The sequence below is a fragment of the Triticum aestivum genome, chromosome 5A (assembly GCF_018294505.1).
Source record: "Triticum aestivum cultivar Chinese Spring chromosome 5A, IWGSC CS RefSeq v2.1, whole genome shotgun sequence".
Lineage (NCBI taxonomy): Eukaryota > Viridiplantae > Streptophyta > Magnoliopsida > Poales > Poaceae > Triticum > Triticum aestivum.
In genome coordinates this window covers 468,251,699-468,271,294 of record NC_057806.1, presented here as the reverse complement: position 1 = coordinate 468,271,294, position 19,596 = coordinate 468,251,699, and the positions used below count along the sequence as shown (strand labels likewise).

The following is a 19,596-nucleotide window of genomic DNA, read 5'->3' as shown; positions in this document are numbered from 1 at the left end:
CCAAACATCGGAGAAGAAATACGAGGCTATAAGAGATCATGCATAAAAGAGATCAAAGAAACTCAAATACTTTCATGGATATAAAAAGATAGATCTGATCATAAACTCAAAGTTCATCGATCCCAACAAACACACCGCAAAAAGAGTTACATCATATGGATCTCCAAGAGACCATTGTATTGAAAATCAAGAGAGAGATGAAGCCATCTAGCTACTAACTACGGACCCAAAGTTCTACAAAGAACTACTCACGCATCATCGGAGAGGCACCAATGGAGGTGGTGAACCCCATCCGAGATGGTGTCTAGATTGGATCTGGTGGTTCTGGACTGTGCAGCGGCTGGATGAATATTTCGTCGACTCCCCTAGGGTTTTGGGATTTTTGGGGTATTTATAGAGCAAAGTGGCGGTCCGGGGGCACCTGAGGTGGGCACAACCCACCTGGGCGCGCCAGGGCCTCCTGGCACGCCCTGGTGGGCTGTCCCCTCCTCGAGACTCCCCCAGGTGCAACCAGGGCCCAACATCTTCCTTCTGGCCCATAAAAAAATCTCCGTAAAGTTTCGTGCCATTTGGAATCCGTTTGATATTGATTTCCTGTGATGTAAAAAACATGGAAAAAACAGGAACTAGCACTGGGCACTATGTCAATAGGTTAGTACCAAAAAATGATATAAAATGACTATAATATGATTATAAAACATCCAAGATTGATAATAAAACAGCATGGAACAATCAAAAATTATAGATACGTTGGAGATGTATCACTAGCCTATCATGCTCAATCATTGATCCATTCATGAAACACACTCGCATATTAGCTACATCCAATGCTCGAGTACGATCATAGTGCCCCTTAGTTGGTGCTTTATAAGAGAAGATGGAGACTCAATTAAAAAATAAAAATGGCATAAAGTAAATAGATAGGCCCTTCACAGAGGGAAGTGGGGATTTGTAGTGGTGCCAGAGCTCAAAGCTAAAAAGATAGAGAAAAACATTTTGGGTGGCATGCTTTTCCTGTCACCGAAAATGATTGAGTAGTTCCCAATACTTTTTCATGCTAGATATATCATAGGCGGTTCCCAAACAGAAAATAAAGTTTGTTCCTTTTTCCACCATACTTCCACATTCCACGGCTAACCGAATCCATGGGTGCCGACCATACCAACACTTTCCAATGAATTTATTATTTAACAGCATAAAGTAAATTCATTTTTTTCATTTCGGGACTGGGCATCCCTAATACCTTTGCTGTACTCTCATGCAATGACAAGTGAATAAACACTCATCTTGAGAATAACACATCTAGCATGGAAAAATATCACGCACCCCCTACCGTTTCATGAGCAGTACGAGCACACAAAAAGGAAATTTATTTTGAAACATAGAGATGGCACATACAAATTTGCTTAGAACGGCACGGAAATACCGCATATAGGTAGGTATAGCGGACTCATGTGGCAAAACTGGGTTTATGGATTTTGGATGCACAAGTAGTGTTCCCACTTAGTACAAGTGAAGGCTAGCAAAAGATTGAGAAGCATCCAACCAAGAAATGAAAAATGTCATAAGCGAGCATTAAGCATAAGTAACACCGAATAATGCACCACAAGTAGGATGTAATTTCATTGCATAACTATTGAGTTTCATGCTTGCATAGGGAATCACAAACCTTAACACTAATATTCTTACTAAAGCATAATTACTGACCAACATGACTCACATATCACTATCATCATATCGCAAAACTATTACAAAGAATCAAGTTTATTTTGTCCAATGATCTTCATGAAAGTTTTTATTATATCCCTCTTGAATATTTATCACTTTGGGACTAGTTTCGTATGTTGCTTTCGATAAGCTCAAACAAATTTAAGTGAAGAACATGAGCATAAAATGTTTCTTCTCTCAAAATAATATAAGTGAAGCATGAGAGCAAAAGACAAACTACTCCAAAAGGATATAAGTGAAGATCAAGTGAGTAGTTAAGTGAAGGGGTAGCTAAATGAGGACTCTCTCTTATTTAGAACTTTCAGATCTAAGTATTTTATTAAAACATCAAGCAAAACAAAACAAAATAACATTCCAAGAATGGAGCAACTCATGTGAAGAAACAAAAACTTAGGCTCAACCGATACTAACCGATAATTGTTGATGAAGAAAGGTGGGATGCCTACCGGGGCATCCCCAAGCTTAGATGCTTGATACTTCTTGAAATATTATCTTGGGATGCCTTGGGCATCCCCAAGCTTGAGCTTTTGTGTCTTCTTAATTCCTTTTATATCACAGTTTCCCTAAATCTCAAAAACTTCATCCACACAAAACCCAACAAGGACTCGTGAGATAAGTTAGTATAAATGAATGCAAAAACCTTATCATTCTCTATTGTAGCAAATCACTAAAATTATTATTCAACATTTCATACTAAATGTGTCAGGACCCCGATCGTAAGCCACATCGATCTAGCATGTAACACATCATATCGCTTTGTGGCCTCACGCACGGTATTCCCACGGGTGCCACCTTACCTGGCCCGGGACCATTTGCGCCTTTTGGCTCACGTATATGATAGTGTCGCTAGCATCCATACGATAGAGAACCCGGGCCGACATGACTAGTCGTGAACCCAAAGTGGCACTAACTTATAGGGACAGGCATACATGACCCAACAACGAACGTGTCGGTCATCAGCGAGTGAATTCGGGCTGTAGCAACTGGGCTAGCAGGACTCCAGGATTCCAGGCTGTAGCAGGCTAACAGGAGTCCGAAAGACACCGCGTGACATTTCCCCGAAGGGATAGACACAGGACCAAAGAAGGACACACACTACAAGAAATATGCCAACTAGTGACCTTCTGTCAGTGACCCTGGAAGAATTGGTCATACATCTATGACCATTTGAGACTAATTGGTCAAAAGCTGTTCGGGGGGCTCCAAACCCTAAACTATAACGACCATTTTGGTCAGAAAGGTCATAATTTCCTTACGCGGAATGTTCATAAAGCAGATAGCACAGGTCCGCTGCCTTATTTCTAGCTGATCATGACCAATATAGATGGTCATAACCTTGTAAATTGTGGTGGGTTGCTATGACTAGGCACCACCTCATCAGTTTTGCCTATGTGTCATGTCCATGTGGAAGTTTTTCCCCTAGGTTGTGAAGCAACCTATATTTCTTTCATTCCAAAAATTCCCAAAAAAATCTCATAAATTCTTTGGGTCATATCTTCGTCAAATATGTAAAAATCCTTCCCTGCCTTGTTCAAAACTAATTCAACAATATTCATTTTCCTATTCTGTTCACAATAGCACTTTATGAAGGAAGTGCTATTTATATATTCTTGATTATCCTCAAAATTTCTGGGCACTCTTTCCTATCCAAATCATTGCCTCATGACAAAATTCAGCTCCATTTGCCTAGCAAATCTTCCTCGACAAATTTCCAAAGTTTTTGTCCACCTAGAAGCATTGTGAAGGAAGTACCTTTTTATATATCCAAATGGTATCAATTTTCTACAGTGCTTTCCTATGCCCAAATAACCATCCTCCACCAAATTTTAGCTCAATCCATTCATTATTTTGAGCCCAGCTTCAACATTCATATTTTTGTGCAGTGTGATACTTTGCAAAGCAAGTACCACCTAGGATCCTCCTTTTGAGCTGAAAAATTGTGAATACATTCTTCTTAGTAGATGATCATCCTCAGCCAAAACTCACGCCCATTGGCCATGTCCATTTCCAGTACCACTAATCAAACACTTGGGTGCTAATTCATCTTTGAGCATAGGTCGGTCTCCTCGTGAGATTCTTCTGTTGTAAATTTCTTCCTAGCACCTACATGGGGAGTGCACAACCCACTAGACATGCCTGGGCCTCCTAGAATGCATGTCAATGCCAAGGTCACGTGGTGACCATGCAGCGGGCATGTGAGTTTACGCGTTTTGGATTTGGGGCCCTGGGTGTAACGCCCTCGATGCGGCTATCTCCTACGTGTCGAAGCACGACTTAGAGGCATAACCGCATTGAAAGCAATGTCGCAAGTAAGGTAATCTTCACAACAACCCATGTAAATATATAAAAGGGGAAAGGATACATAGTTGGCTTACACTCGCCATGTCACACAAATACATGAATATCATTACAATCATCCAATACACTCATGGTCCGACTACGGTACCAAAATAAAGATCAACCCCCACATGCGACACGGTCCCCGATCGCCCCAACTGGGCACCACTACTAATCATCTGAGAAAGACACATAGTAACGGCGAGAGTCTTCATCGAACTCCCACTTGAGCTCAAGCGCATCGTCTGGAACGGTATCATCGGTCCCTACATCTGGTTTTGGAAGTAAACTGTGAGTCACAGGGACTCAGCAATCTCGCACCCTTGCGATCAAGACTATTTAAGCTTATAGGTAAGGCAAAGCTATGATGTGGAGCTGCAGCAAGCGACTAGCACATATGGTGGCTAAACTATTCGCAAAAGAGAGCGAGAAGAGAAGGCAAAGCACGGCCGAACAACTGTGATCAAGAAGTGATCCTAGAAACAACCTACGTCAAGCATTACTCCAACACCGTGTTCACTTCCCGGACTCCGCCGAGAAGAGACCATCACGGTTAGACACGCGGTTGATTTATTTTAATTAATTTAAGTTTCATGTTATCTACAACCGGACATTAACAAATTCCCATCTGCCCATAACCGCGGGCACGGCTTTCGAAAGTTCAAATCCCTGCAGGGGAGTCCCAACTTAGCCCATCACAAGCTCTCACGGTCAACGAAGGATATTCCTTCTCCTGAGACATTCCGATCAGACTCGGCATCCCGGTTTATAAGACATCCTCGACAATGGTAAAACAAGTCCAGCAACACCGCCCGAATGTGCCGACAAATCCCGATAGGAGCTGCACATATCTCGTTCTCAGGGCACACTCAGATGAGCGGTCCATACAACTAAAACCAAACCTCGAGTTTCCCTGAGGGGGCACTGCACAGGGCTCTAGTTTGGACCAACACTCAGAGGAGCACTGGCCCGGGGGGTTTAAATAAAGATGACCCTTGGGCTCCGGAAACCCAAGGGAAAAACAGGCTAGGTGGCAAATGGTAAAACAAAGGTTGGGCATTGCTGGAGGAGTTTTATTCAAGGCGAACTGTCAAGGGGTTCCCATTATAACTCAACCGCGTAAGGAACGCAAAATCCGGTAACATAACACCGATATGACGGAAACTAGGGCGGCAAGAGTGGAACAAAACACTAGGCAAAAGGCCGAGCCTTCCACCCTTTACCAAGTATATAGGTGCATTAAGATAAACAAGATAATATGGTGATATCCCAACAATAAACAATGTTCCAACAAGGAACGATCTCCAATCTTCACCAGCAACTAGCAACGCTATAAGAGGGGTTGAGCAAAGCGGTAACATAGCCAATCAACGGTTTGCGAGGACATGGTGGGTTAGAGGTTTGACATGGCAATATGGGAGGCATGATAAGCAAGTGGTAGGGATCATAGCATAGGCATAGCAAAAGAGCGAGCATCTAGCAAGCAAAGGTAGAAGTGATTTCGTGGGTATGATCATCTTGCCTGCAAAGTTGTTAGAGTTGACTTGATCCTCGTAAGCGAACTCAACGGGCTCCTCGTTCGTGAACTCGTCTCCCGGCTCTACCCAAACAAGAACAACAAGCAAATGGAACACAATCAACCACGTGCAATGCTCAAACAACATGATGCAAACATGGTATGCTATGCGGGATGCGGGATGTAATGCATATGCAACATTTGATAAGGAATGATTGAACCTGGCCTCAACTTGGAAATCCAAGAGTGACACTGGAAAGGTGAGGTGATTTCGGTTGAAATCGATATAAAGATCACCGGAATCGGATGCACGGTTTGAAAATGGCAAGCAAAACAAATATGGCACCGGTCTGCGATAATCAGCAAGTAGCCATCTAAATGCATCAAGATAAATATGCTACAACACTCAAACATAACAACAAAATACATGGCAGGGATCCATTCATGATGTTTGACAAAAGATGAACACTGAGCTACAGCTAAATCATCCATTAAGAGGTTCAAACAAGCATGGCAAAAGTGCAAATGATAAAAGGCTTCAGACTTAGTGAAATTAACACAAGTCTGGAATTTATCATCAGGAAGTACACTTTAGAGCATGAAAACTACATGCTACAGGAACTTAACATGGCAAAGCAAGGCATGACATGAAGCTACTCAAAGAACTTAACAAAAGTCCCTTAGTATCCTTGAGCCAAAAGGGATTAGAAAATACAATTGCAAGCATGTGAACATGGCAAAAACATAAACAGATCTCAGACTTAGTGAAAAACTGGAGCATGCAAATCAGTTAACGAGTAGGCATGTTTACGAGCTCGATGCACTCACTACAGAGCATGGCATGACAAACTAAGCATACACCCATCAATAAGACATGGCATATAAGCTAGACATGGCAATAACAACAACATAGCATGCACGGATCAATAGCAACATCCTCGGCAAAATCGCTAATCATGTCAACAATCTGCCAGGATTCACAATATAGCAAAAGTAGAGCTCGATTGACTCAAGCTAGGTTGCTACATAATTGCAAACAAAGACATGGATGGATAGAGCACCACAATGTTAACAAAATATCCTTACTGATCATCCTCAAAAGAGGCACGGATCACTAGGAAACAACATGAACATATGGCATAACGACAAAATCAGGACAAGGACCTGGTGAAATTCCAAGTCCCTGAAATCAGAATTACCGATTACGCTACTTTGCAAGCTTGTGCTAGTCACCACGCATATCACAAAAATACATGGTAAGCACCTCTGGAAAGATGGCATGGCATATAACAAAACTCATGTAGAGCTCGGGATCATAGCATGCACACATTAATCATGGCAAAAATGACAAAATGCCATTTCATGAAACAGATAGTTGGCTTACACTCGCCACGTCACACAAGTACATGAATATCATTACAATCATCCAATACACTCATGGTCCGACTATGGTACCAAAATAAAGATCAACCCCCACATGCGACACGGTCCCCGATCGCCCCAACTGGGCACCACTACTGATCATCTGAGAAAGACACATAGTAACGGCGAGAGTCTTCATCGAACTCCCACTTGAGCTCAAGCGCATCGTCTGGAATGGTATCATCGGTCCCTACATCTGGTTTTGGAAGTAAACTGTGAGTCACGGGGACTCAACAATCTTGCACCCTTGCGATCAAGACTATTTAAGCTTATAGGTAAGGCAAAGGTATGCTGTGGAGCTGCAGCAAGCGACTAGCACATATGGTGGCTAAACTATTCACAAAAGAGAGCGAGAAGAGAAGGCAAAGCACGGCCGAACAACTGTGATCAAGAAGTGATCCTAGAAACAACCTACGTCAAGCATTACTCCAACACCGTGTTCACTTCCCGGACTCCGCCGAGAAGAGACCATCACGGTTACACACGCGGTTGATTCATTTTAATTAAGTTAAGGTTCATGTTATCTACAACCGGACATTAATAAATTCCCATCTACCCATAACCGCGGGCAAGTTCAAATCCCTGCAGAGGAGTCCCAACTTAGCCCATCACAAGCTCTCACGCTCAACGAAGGATATTCCTTCTCCCGAGACATTCCGATCAGACTCGGCATCCCGGTTTACAAGACATCCTCGACAATGGTAAAACAAGTCCAGCAACACCGCCCGAATGTGCCGACAAATCCCGATAGGAGCTGCACATATCTCGTTCTTAGGGCACACTCAGATGAGCGCTCCATACAACTAAAACCAAACCTCGAGTTTCCCCGAGGGGGCGCTGCACAGGGCTCTAGTTTGGACCAACACTCAAAGGAGCACTGGCCCGGGGGGTTAAATAAAGATGACCCTTGGGCTCCGGAAACCCAAGGGAAATAAGAGGCTAGGTGGCAAATGGTAAAACCAAGGTTGGGCATTGCTAGAGGAGTTTTATTCAAGGCGAACTGTCAAGGGGTTCCCATTATAACCCAACCGCGTAAGGAACGCAAAATCCGGGAACATAACACCGATATGACGGAAACTAGGGCGGCAAGAGTGGAACAAAACACTAGGCAAAAGGCCAAGCCTTCCACCCTTTACCAAGTATATAGGTGCATTAAGATAAACAAGATAATATGGTGATATCCCAACAATAAACAATGTTCCAACAAGGAACGATCTCCAATCTTCACCTGCAACTAGCAACGCTATAAGAGGGGTTGAGCAAAGCGGTAACATAGCCAATCAACGGTTTGCTAGCACATGGTGGGTTAGAGGTTTGACATGGCAATATGGAGGCATGATAAGCAAATGGTAGGCATCATAGCATAGGCATAGCAAAAGAGCGAGCATCTAGCAAGCAAAGATAGAAGTGATTTCGAGGGTATGATCATCTTGCCTGCAAAGTTGTCAGAGTTGACTTGATCCTCGTAAGCAAACTCAACGGGCTCCTCGTTCACGAACTCATCTCCCGGCTCTACCCAAACAAGAACAACAAGCAAACGAAACACAATCAACCACGTGAAATTGTCAAACAACATGATGCAAACATGGTATGCTATGCGGGATGCGGTATGTGATGCATATGCAAGATTTGACAAGGAATGATTGAACCTGGCCTCAACTTGGAAATCCAAGAGTGCCACTAGAAAGGTGATGTGATTTCGGTTGAAATCGATATAAAGATCATCGGAATCGGATGCACGGTTTGGAAATGGCAAGCAAAACAAATATGGCACCGGTCTGCGATAATCAGAAAGTAGCCATCTAAATGCATCAACATAAATATGCTACATCACTCAAACATAACAACACAATACATGGCAGGGATCCATTCATGATGCTTAACAAAAGATGAACACTGAGCTATGGCTAAATCATCCATTAACAGGTTCAAACAAGCATGGCAAAAGTGCAAATGATAACAGGCTTCAGACTTAGTGAAATTAACACAAGTCTGGAATTTATCATTAGGAAGTACACTATAGAGCATGAAAACTACATGCTACAGGAACTTAACATGGAAAAGCAAGGCATGACATGAAGCTACTCAAAGCACTCAACAAAAGTCCCTTAGTGGCCTTGAGCCAAAAGGGATCAGAAAATACAATTGCAAGCATGTGAACATGGCAAAAACATAAACAGATCTCGGACTTAGTGAAAAACTGGAGCATGCAAATCAGTTAACGAGTAGGCATGTTTACGAGCTTGATGCACTCACTACAGAGCATGGCATGACAAACTAAGCATACACCCATCAAGAAGACATGGCATATAAGCTATACATGGCAAGAACAACAACATAGCATGCACGGATCAATAGCAACATCCTCGGCAAAATGTCAACAATCTGCCAGGATTCACGATATAGCAAAAGTAGAGCTTGATTGACTCAAGCTAGGTTGCTCCATAATTGCAAACAAAGACATGGATGGATAGAACACCACAATGTTAACAAAACATCCTTACTGATCATCCTCAAAAGAGGCACGGATCACTAGGAAACAACATGAACATATGGCATAACGACAAAATCAGGACAAGGACTTGGTGAAATTCCAAGTCCCTGAAATCAGCATTACCGATTACGCTACTTTGCAAGCTTGTGATAGTCACCACACATATCAAAAAAATACATGGTAAGCACCTTTGTAAAGATGGCATGGCATATAACAAAACTCATGTAGAGCTGAGGATCATAGCATGCACACATTAATCATGGGAAAAATGACAAAATTCCATTTGATGAAACAGATCTACCAAATTCATCACATAGCCCTCTTCCAACAGCATTTTGGGCATCAAGATGAGCTCAAATGAAAATGATGCAATGAGATGAAATGATGTACTCGTCGAGGTGAACAATTTGATATGCTACACGCACAAATTGGGTCTACGGATGCGGAGTTATAGCATGCCAAAGTTTGCAAAAAGACTAGGGTTCGGGGATAAAAAGTCAACCGAGAAGTTACAGATCCAGATCTGGATCCGGCCAGAGCGGATCCCGAGGTTCGCCGCCGTTGCATTGTAGCTCGCCGGAGGGGAAGAACAGAGCGGCGGTCGGAGCTCAGTGGCGAGGAAGAAGAGCTCGTCGGCGCGCTCGTCGGTGCGGGGGAGGTTGTGGTTTCCAGCGACGACCGGCGGAAGAGGAGGCGGCGGCGGAGGCGGCGAATTGGGGCGGCGGAGGCGGTAATCTGGGGCGGCGGTGATTCGCCGGCGTCGAGCGGAGGCGCGGCGGAGCTGGAGGGTGTCGGCGGCGAGGAAGATGAAGGCGGGCGGCGGTGGACTGATCTGGGCCATGGGGGCCCGAGTCGGGCCGAGCGCGCCTCGCGGCGGAGGAGGGCGGCGGTGCCATGTGGTGACTTGCCACTGGCGCGGAGCGGCGGCGCGGTTTGTTCGTCGCGCCCGGACACGTCCGGCGCGGCAAGGAGCGGGGAGCTAGGGTTTCGGGGTAGATGGGATCCGGAATTTTGAGGGAGAGACCTTTTTATAGGTAGGAGGAGCTAGGGGGCTCCAAATTGAGCATGGTTTTCGGCCACGCGATCGTGATCGAACGCTCTAGATGATGGAAGGGTTTTTGGTGGGGTTTGGGCCAAATTTGAAGGGTGTTGGGCTGCAACACAAACGAGGCCTTCTCGGTCCCTCGGTTAACCGTTGGAGTATCAAACGAAGTCCAAATGGCACGAAACTTGACAGGCGGTCTACCAGTAGTAAACCAAGGCCTCTTGGCAAGTCTCGGTCCAATCCGGAAATGTTTAACCCCCGCACATGAAAAGAGGTAGAAAGGACCACCGGAGGAGATAGAAGCGCCGGAATGCAAAACGGACAACGGGGAAAATGCTCGGATGCATGAGACGAACACATATGCAAATGCAATGCACATGATGACATGATATGAGATGCATGAAAAAGGCAAAAATACATGAAGACAAAAACCCGACAATGAGGAAAAATAAAATAACTTAGGTCGGAAACGGCAAGAGTTGGAGTACAGATAAGGTAAATTACATCCGGGGTGTTACACTGGGCCACCATCCAAACATCGACGTATCGCCACCAAACCAAGTATTTATGCTTAAATAGATACTTATGTACCTATAAATTATTTTTGGAAAAAATAAAGAGCAAACTATGACGCAGCTGCAGTTCAAATTTGACCCGCTTCCTGCTGAATCAGCGGAAATTTGTCTTTTTCACCAGAGATGGATCAAAACTTTTGAAACCCAACCATTTTTTCAATTGTGCATTAAATATGGCCTAGTATTTTATAAAATTGATTAGGTCCAATTTTGCAACAAATATATGGTAGGTCCTTCACAAAAAAACTCATTTCGGGCACTCAAAAGATGGAAAATGAATTTTCTGTGCAAAGAAAATGAAAACTCCCTTAGGCAACATTATTTGGAATTCCAAGATGCACCCTTGTGCACAATATGAGATCATTTGAACAAACTATGCCATGAATGTGGCCATAAGATTGATCATTTGGCTTGAAAGCCATGAATCTTCACGCATGATAGCTTATTTCTGAGAACACTTTTTTAAAATAATTGCCGTATTACAATTTTATTATTTTTCCTGGAAACTAGGTCACATATAATGACACAATGTGAAGGTTTTCCAATTTTTTGATTTTTTTGAATTTTATGCCTGTTTTGAAATGCGATCAAAACGGCAGGTTTGACCGTTCCTAGTTAGTTGTTGAATCTTGGAAAACTTTTGATGTTTCTCTAATTAAATAGATACTTATGTACCTATAAATGATTTTTTGAAAAAATAAAGAGAAAACTATGAGGCAGCTGCAGTTCAAATTTGACCCGCTTCCTACTTAATCAACGGAAATTTGTCTTTTTCACCAGAGGTGGATCAAGACTTTTGACACCCAACCATTTGGTCAGTTGTGAATCAAATATGGCCTAGTATTTTAGAAAATTGATTTGGTCCAATTTTGCAACAAATATATGGTAGGTCCTTCACAAAAAGAACTCAATTCGGGCACTCAAAAAATGGAAAATGAATTTTCCGTGCAAAGAAAATGAAAACTCCCTTCGGTAACATTGTTTGTAATTCCAAGATACACCCTTGTGCACAAATATGAGATCATTTGAACAAGCTATGCCATGAATGTGGCCATAAGGTTGATCATTTGGCTTGAAAGCCATGAATCTTCACGCATGATAGCTCGTTTCTGAGAACAATTTTTATAAATAATTTCCGTATTACAAGTTTATTATTTTTCCTGGAAACTTGGTCACATATAATGACACAATGTGAAGGTTTTCCAATTTTTTGATTTTTTGAATTTTTTATGCCCGTTTGAAAATGCTGTCAAAACGGTAGGCTTGACCGTTCCTAGCTAGTGGTTGAATCTTGGAAAACATTTGATGTTTCTCTGATTAAATAGATACTTATGTACATATAAATTATTTTTGGAAAAAATAAAGAGCAAACTATGAGGCAGCTGCAGTTCAAATTTGACACGCTTCCTACTGAATCAGTGGGAATTTGTCTTTTTCACCAGAGGTGGATCAAGGCTTTTGACACCCAACCATTTGGTCAATTGTGAATCAAATATGGCCTAGTATTTTAGAAAATTTATTTGGTCCAATTTTGCAACAAATATATGGTAGGTCCTTCAAAAAGAACTCAATTCGGGCACTCAAAAAATGGAAAATGAATTTTCTGTGCAAAGAAAATGAAAACTCCCTTAGGTAACATTGTTTGTAATTCTAAGATGCACCCTTGTGCACAAATATGAGATCATTTGAACAAACTATGCCATGAATGTGGCCATAAGGTTGATCATTTGGCTTGAAAGCCATGAATCTTCACACATGATAGCTCGTTTCTAAGAACAATTTTTATAAATAATTTTTGTATTACAAGATTATTATTTTTCCTGGAAACTTGGTCACATATAATGACACAATGCAAAGGTTTTCCAATTTTTTGATTTTTTTTCAATTTTTTATGTCCGTTTGAAAATGTTGTCAAAACGGCGGGCTTGACCGTTCCTAGATAGTGGTTCAATCTTGGAAAACATTTGACGTTTCTCTGATCAAATAGATACTTATGTACCTATAAATTATTTTTGGAAAAAATAAAGAGCAAACTATGAGGCAGCTGCAGTTCAAATTTGACCCGCTTCCTGCTGAATCAGTGGAAATTTGTCTTTTTCACCAGAGGTGGATCAAAACTTTTGAAACCAAACCATTTTTTCAATTGTTCATTAAATATGGCCTAGTATTTTATAAAATTTATTAGGTCCAATTTTGCAACAAATATATGGTAGGTCCTTCACAAAAAAAACTCATTTCGGGCACTCAAAAAATGGAAAATGAATTTTCCGTGCAAAGAAAATGAAAACTCCCTTAGGCAACATTGTTTGGAATTCCAAGATGCACCCTTGTGCATAATATGAGATCATTTGAACAAACTATGCCATGAATGTGGCCATAAGGTTGATCATTTGGCTTGAAAGCCATGAATCTTCACACATGATAGCTCATTTTTTAGAACACTTTATTAAAATAATTGTCGTATTACAATTTTATTATTTTTCCTAGAAACTTGGTCACATATAATGACACAATGCGAAGGTTTTCCAATTTTTTATTTTTTTTGAATTTTTTATGCCCGTTTCGAAATGCGATCAAAACGGCGGGTTTGACCGTTCCTAGCTAGTGGTTGAATCTCGGAAAACGTTTGATGTTTCTTTGATTAAATAGATACTTATGTACCTATAAATGATTTTTTGAAAAAATAAGCAGTTCAAATTTGACCCGCTTCCTGCTGAATCAGTGGAAATTTATCTTTTTCACAAGAGGTGGATCAAGACTTTTGACACCCAACCATTTGGTCAATTGTGAATCAAATATGGCCTAGTATTTTACAAATTTGATTTGGTCCAATTTTGCAACAAATATATGGTAGGTCCTTCACAAAAATAACTCATTTCGGGCACTCGAAAAATGGAAAATGAATTTTCCGTGCAAAGAAAATGAAAACTCCCTTAGGCAACATTGTTTGGAATTCCAAGATGCACCCTTGTGCACAATATTAGACCAATATGTGGTAGGTCCTTCATAAAATACCATTTTGAGCACTGAAAAAATGGAAAATAATTTTGGTGTGCAATGCAAATGAAGACCACAAAATCATCATTGTTTGAAATCCTAAGTTACACATATGTGCACAATATTGGATATTTAAACATACAACATGAGGCTAATGTGTTGAGTGTTTACTCGAAATAAGAGGATAAAAAATATAAAAGAAACAAAAGAGAAAAAACACAATCACATATGCTAGATTCTGATTGGTGGAACCATCTGTCACACGGATCGATGACATGGCAGACATCCATCCATCCATTGCTAGCAATCCAACCATCCATCCATCTGAAGAAACCCACCGCACCAAACCCTCCCCAGATCACTCACCTCTCCTCCCTTCCTTCCTCCCGCCGCCTCCCTCTCTCTCTCCTCAGTCCAGATCGACGTCGCCACCCCTCTCTAACCCTAGCTTCCCATCGCCGGCGGTGGCGCCCTCCTTCGCTCGCCCTCTCCTCCTCCCCTCCTCACGGGTGTCTCCACAGCGCCACGAATCCCAGCGACCCACCCCGTCTCTGCGCCCGCCTCGGCAACCACCTTCGCTGCGCGTCCGAGTCCCATCCGTGTCCGCGCCGGCTCCATCTCCGTCTCCTTTCATGGGAGGTGACCCGCACCCGGCCCCGCAACAGGGGAGGGGCGGCGGCGGCCTCGTGTAGATCCCATCGGGATCCCGTCCGAATCACGGCGCAGACGCTAAGGCCACGACGGCGGTCACCCTTCGCACACCACCACGCCCTCCCCTCACCCTGGTCCTAGGTCGGGCAGTGCGAGGCGGTGCTCCCATACCCGCGACGGCCGCAGCCTTGTCCACTTCGATCTGGAGCTGGAGATGGTCGCCGCCGTGGTGAACTACCCGATCGTCGCGGGGCTCCTCACCTTCGCGGTCGCGTAGTCCGCCAAGTTCTTCACCACCTGGTGAGTTGGCCGCTCCCCTCCCCTCCCCCGCCCCGCGTTACAGTTTTGGCCGACGGTTTGGCTCTGCTCCTCGGGTTGCTGCTTGTGTGAGCATTGCGGACCGGTGGGAGCGCGTGTGCTTTTGGTGGTCGGGAGTTTGTAGCTTATGTGCTTAGCGCGAAGGTGAACATAGATTTGGATTTGAGACCTGCTAGGAACGGTATTTGACTAATTTTATTTAGGCTTTTTTCGTTTTATAATTCGGCGGATCAGTTCGTAGCTAGGCTGTGGATCCTCGCGAAGCTTAGTGAGATCTTCCTCTTATTTTTGCGTTTCGCGCTTCACCGTGTTGGTATGATCTGCGCCAACTGCTTCTGAAACCAGCTATTCATGAACCACTAGCAGAATACTTTGTGAACGAGGCAAACGGAAATGCCAGATATGCCACGTGGTGTGAGAGTTGGACGAATGCTTAAAGTTACCGAACTAGGACAAAAAACGTGCCAGAAGTTTGTGTACTTGTTCGGCATGTTTTCCTCTGGAAGTAGTGGATCACATTACTCATAGTCATGAGGTTTTAGCTATTAATCCAAGAGCATTTTAGGGCCATTCGGATGGTTTGGTGAGGCACTTAGAGGTCTGATTTTTTAGGGTCATTTGTTCATTCATTTTGGTTCAGTTAGCTAGGGGCTATTAGCAATTAAATTCAGAGAAATCCTTGTCAAGCATGAGGTTCTCCTACATATATACTGCCATATGTTCCTACTGAATATATTGACATGCCATTACACTATGATGCAATAGAATGGCTAGCACAAGCTTTCCCTTCTAAGGATGTCAGCAGTAGGAAGAATCATTGTAGCGCTTTGGTAAAGTGGAGGGGTTCAGGTTCCCCAAGTGTTTATTCTTGTTCACTCACCAGTTTTATCTTTCATGTGCTGACATTCTTCTCTATCCTGTTTGCAATCGATCTTCTGTTCGTCTGCCTCGACATTGGCGAATGGCGATACACATCCATTAGTTTATTTGTGTGAGTTCAAGATAACTCTCGCTTCTTGGAAAAGCCTGCATACTTTCAAATGCCCATGATTCCAAAATTATTCTGTATGCTTCCAAAGTCCGGATTGCATTGTCCATGGTAGCCTTCCTCTGATTAGTTTTCGAATTTTGAATTCTGCAACCACCTTCTTCCTTCTTTGAGGGGAAAGTGGGATAGTAGTAAAAGGAAAAGCAGCAGCGCTTTGGTAAAGTGGAAAGTTCATTTTATATTTTTGTCCCCATGCATGCGTCCAAAACATATGCTCAAAAGCATCAGGCAATGTGGGACTACTGCCACGTATACATGGGTTAAGATCAACCTTAATCCGGTGTTCTTGGCAGGATCTTACAAGACAGAGGAGGAAGTAGCTCGCACCCATGATCTCGTGGCGCTCAAGTGCTGGGGCTCAGGCGACACTCAAGTGCTGGGGCTCACACTTCGGGCTCCTCAACTTCCCAATAAGTTCAGAGATACTATTGGTCTTAGATTGCTGATTTTATTCAGAGTGAAGCTTACTAAGATTGGGTTGCGACAGGTGCAGGTGGACACGTACATGCAGGAGCATGAGAGGATGCAGCGGGTGACACGGGAGGAGTACCAACAACAACAACTTTGCCGACAGGGGCCTACCGCTCAACATCCTGGTGTACTTGCCACTAGTCCCAATCATGCGCATCTGATAGTTTAGGTTCAGTCAAGGATTGTCAAGACCATTCAGGTTCAGCGAGATGGCTCTCTGAACCATGAGTAGGTAGCACAACGCATGCCTTGTCGGTTGACAGACAAGACCACTAGTTGTCCTGCGGCTCTACTACTGTACCATGTGTTCCTACTACTAGCTCTAGTCGTGGATGCTGGGTAGCTCCATGTTTTCTCTGTTTTTATGTAATCTTTTCTCTGTTTGTTTTTCTTGGCGCATCATAGATGAAGCTCGGAGCTAGATAGAACCATACAACTGCGGTTGACAAACATTGCAATTTAATCTAAAATTGTCATCATGATCCTAGCAAATACTCATCAAATAACTGTAAATTGTTGCATGATTAGTGTCTAGTAAAGGGCAGCCCCAGTGCATGTAGCTCCCGCTTCCGCAGGGTCTGGGGAAGGGTCCGACCACTTTGGGTCTATTGTACGCAGCCTTTCTCTACATTTCTGTAAGAGGCTGTTTCCAGGACTTGAACCTGTAGTGTAGATTCAAAATAAGGTTGCACTTCTAGAGGAGATAAGCCACTGATGTTGGATGCTTGGTAATTGTCTTGTGTTGTGTGCATGTCGGTACTAGCAGTATGTTCGTGAGCAACAAGCATATGATTTGTGCCTGTGCTCTACTGTATTGGCCTCATTGGTCATGGCTGATTGACCTGGATTATAGCTTATTCCTTCAGCGTACTATCTCTTTCTCAAGTCAACTCAAGCAACAATTCATACTAAATAGCACTTCTTAATTTTCATGCATACTTGCTCCAGCTCTTCTTAATTTTTATGCATGTTTCTTTTCGGACTTGATCATACTAAATAGCACCTGATTCATGTTGTTTGATGAACCAGTACCCGCGTCGGGAGACTAGCAGGGAACTTGCAAACTTAAGTTTTCTCACCAGTAGTCACTTATCCTGTTGTTCATGTCCATGCAGCATTTTTCCTGGTTCTATGTTACAGCTGCTGCAAACAATTTATTAATGTGGGATGTGGCTCTATGTCTAGTTTTGTTTCTCTTCTAAAGAAATCCCCTCTGCCTCTGGTGTGCAGCAAGTTGATTGTTCTGTCTTTGTATTATTGTGCAGATTGGCCAAGTGTTCGTCGATCTGCAAGCCGATTTAAGATTTGGATTGGCCGGTCCAATTCAACACGGAGCTGAGTGTATGTTGAAACTTTTCGTCCATCAAGCGCCGCCTCCGGCCGCCCCGACGATGCCCTTGCCTTCGCCAACCTCCACTCCTCCATGAGGTACGCATGCATTCCTGTTCCTTATAGTCACACTGAACTGTTACTTTATTTGTTCTGAAGTGTTTACTTCTAGTTGCACCGAACTAGCTAAGATAAGAGGGTGGCAGTTATGTCACCAATTGCTGAACACCACCTGTGTGTGTTATGAACTTGTGGTGCTGCTCAATGTCAGGAAGAAAAACATGTAGTACTACTGATAAAATTCAGTGAGAGATGTGGCTCCCTTCATTGACTATCTGTTTCTCTGCTGCTCATTCATGTTCGCGTATTTTTTTACAGTGGTAGTATGTATGCACCATGTGTCTGTAATAAAATCAAAATGGAATTGGGGGGCTGCTTTCTTTTAATTTCCTCGGGTGTTGTTGCTCAATCGCAAAAGGAGGGCTTAGTTAATTTCAAGAGTCTAGTTTCAAGGATGCAACTGTTGGCTAGTGCATCTAGAGAAATTTGTAGCTAACAGTAATATCACATCTTGTGTCAGACGCAGAGTTGCAGTTTACCTGACAATGAATACGAGTTGCAGTATGCTGGGCTTCTATCTATATGTTGCTTCTACATAACCATAAGCTCCTCCTAGAATAGTACGTTTCAGGTTTAACTGTTGGTTTACATTGAAACTGTTAAGCAAGTATCAAATTGAGTGCGTAGTGTGCAATTTGTCTTTAGTAATCTACTAGTAGCACATAAGCATCAAACCATGTTTTCTTATAAGCAAACTATATTGATGGTTGCAAGACAAGTTAAAATATACTAGTGCTACCTTGATTTTTATACTGCTTGCCATTTATTTCTTAGTTTAATGTTTTATATGCTTTTATTGCGTGATCCTTCTAATGCTAGGTGATTTGTTTCTTGGAATTTGGAAGAGGAAGACGATGAAGCGTGGGGGTTATCTATCAATATGCCTTGTGTTCTGGTTGTACTTCATAACTAGTTACATTGTATTCTGTACTGGTCAGCATATCTGATTGTATGAACGCCATGTAAAGATTGTAATAGGCTAATTTTGGCTATCATTTCAAGAATATAGTTTTGTTTCATTTGAAATATTTTTCATCTGTGTACTGTGAAAATCTGAGAAATAGAAAGCTGATGAGTTGGACCTACTTATTGATAGAGGCCAAGGCCCAAAACGTAAATAGACTGCAAAAAGGCTAAGGCCCAAAAAAGAAGTCGACTGTAAAAAGGCTAAGGCCCAAAAAGAAATGGACCATAAAAGTTATATGTCTTAGAAATAAAAAAGGCCAAATTGTTGGGCATGGACCATGTAGCTGATCAAACTTACTACGAAAATAAATAATAAATGGGCTGAATTGTTGGGCTTGGCCCATGTAAAACACCCAATTGGACCGGGCTGAATCTTACTAACGACCAATTCAATTGGTCGCAATTTTGCCACATCAGATTGCCACGTCGGATCCGACGTGGCCTGGGCAGAAAGCTAGCGACCAAAACAGAAGGTCATAGAATTGATGACCTTTTGTTTTGGTCATAAACGTCTACGACCTTCTCATAGAGAAGGTCGCTAATTTTAGTTTACGACTGCCAGCTTTTGACCTTCTGTTT

General features: G+C 42.8%; 1 long non-coding RNA gene across 7 annotated transcripts; it reads left to right on the top strand.

Moving 5' to 3' along the window:
* The first annotated feature begins 14,446 nt into the window (after positions 1 to 14,446).
* Positions 14,447 to 19,077, top strand: LOC123104073 (uncharacterized). Of its 7 annotated transcripts, XR_006450114.1 has the most exons (5): positions 14,447 to 15,065; positions 16,066 to 16,074; positions 16,425 to 16,545; positions 16,619 to 18,030; positions 18,871 to 19,077. It is a non-coding gene; the product is annotated as an uncharacterized lncRNA (long non-coding RNA). The 7 variants fall into 7 exon arrangements; XR_006450118.1 differs by having other exon boundaries at positions 16,425 to 18,030; XR_006450117.1 differs by lacking the exon at positions 16,066 to 16,074 and having other exon boundaries at positions 14,448 to 15,065.
* Positions 19,078 to 19,596: the final 519 nt, after the last annotated feature.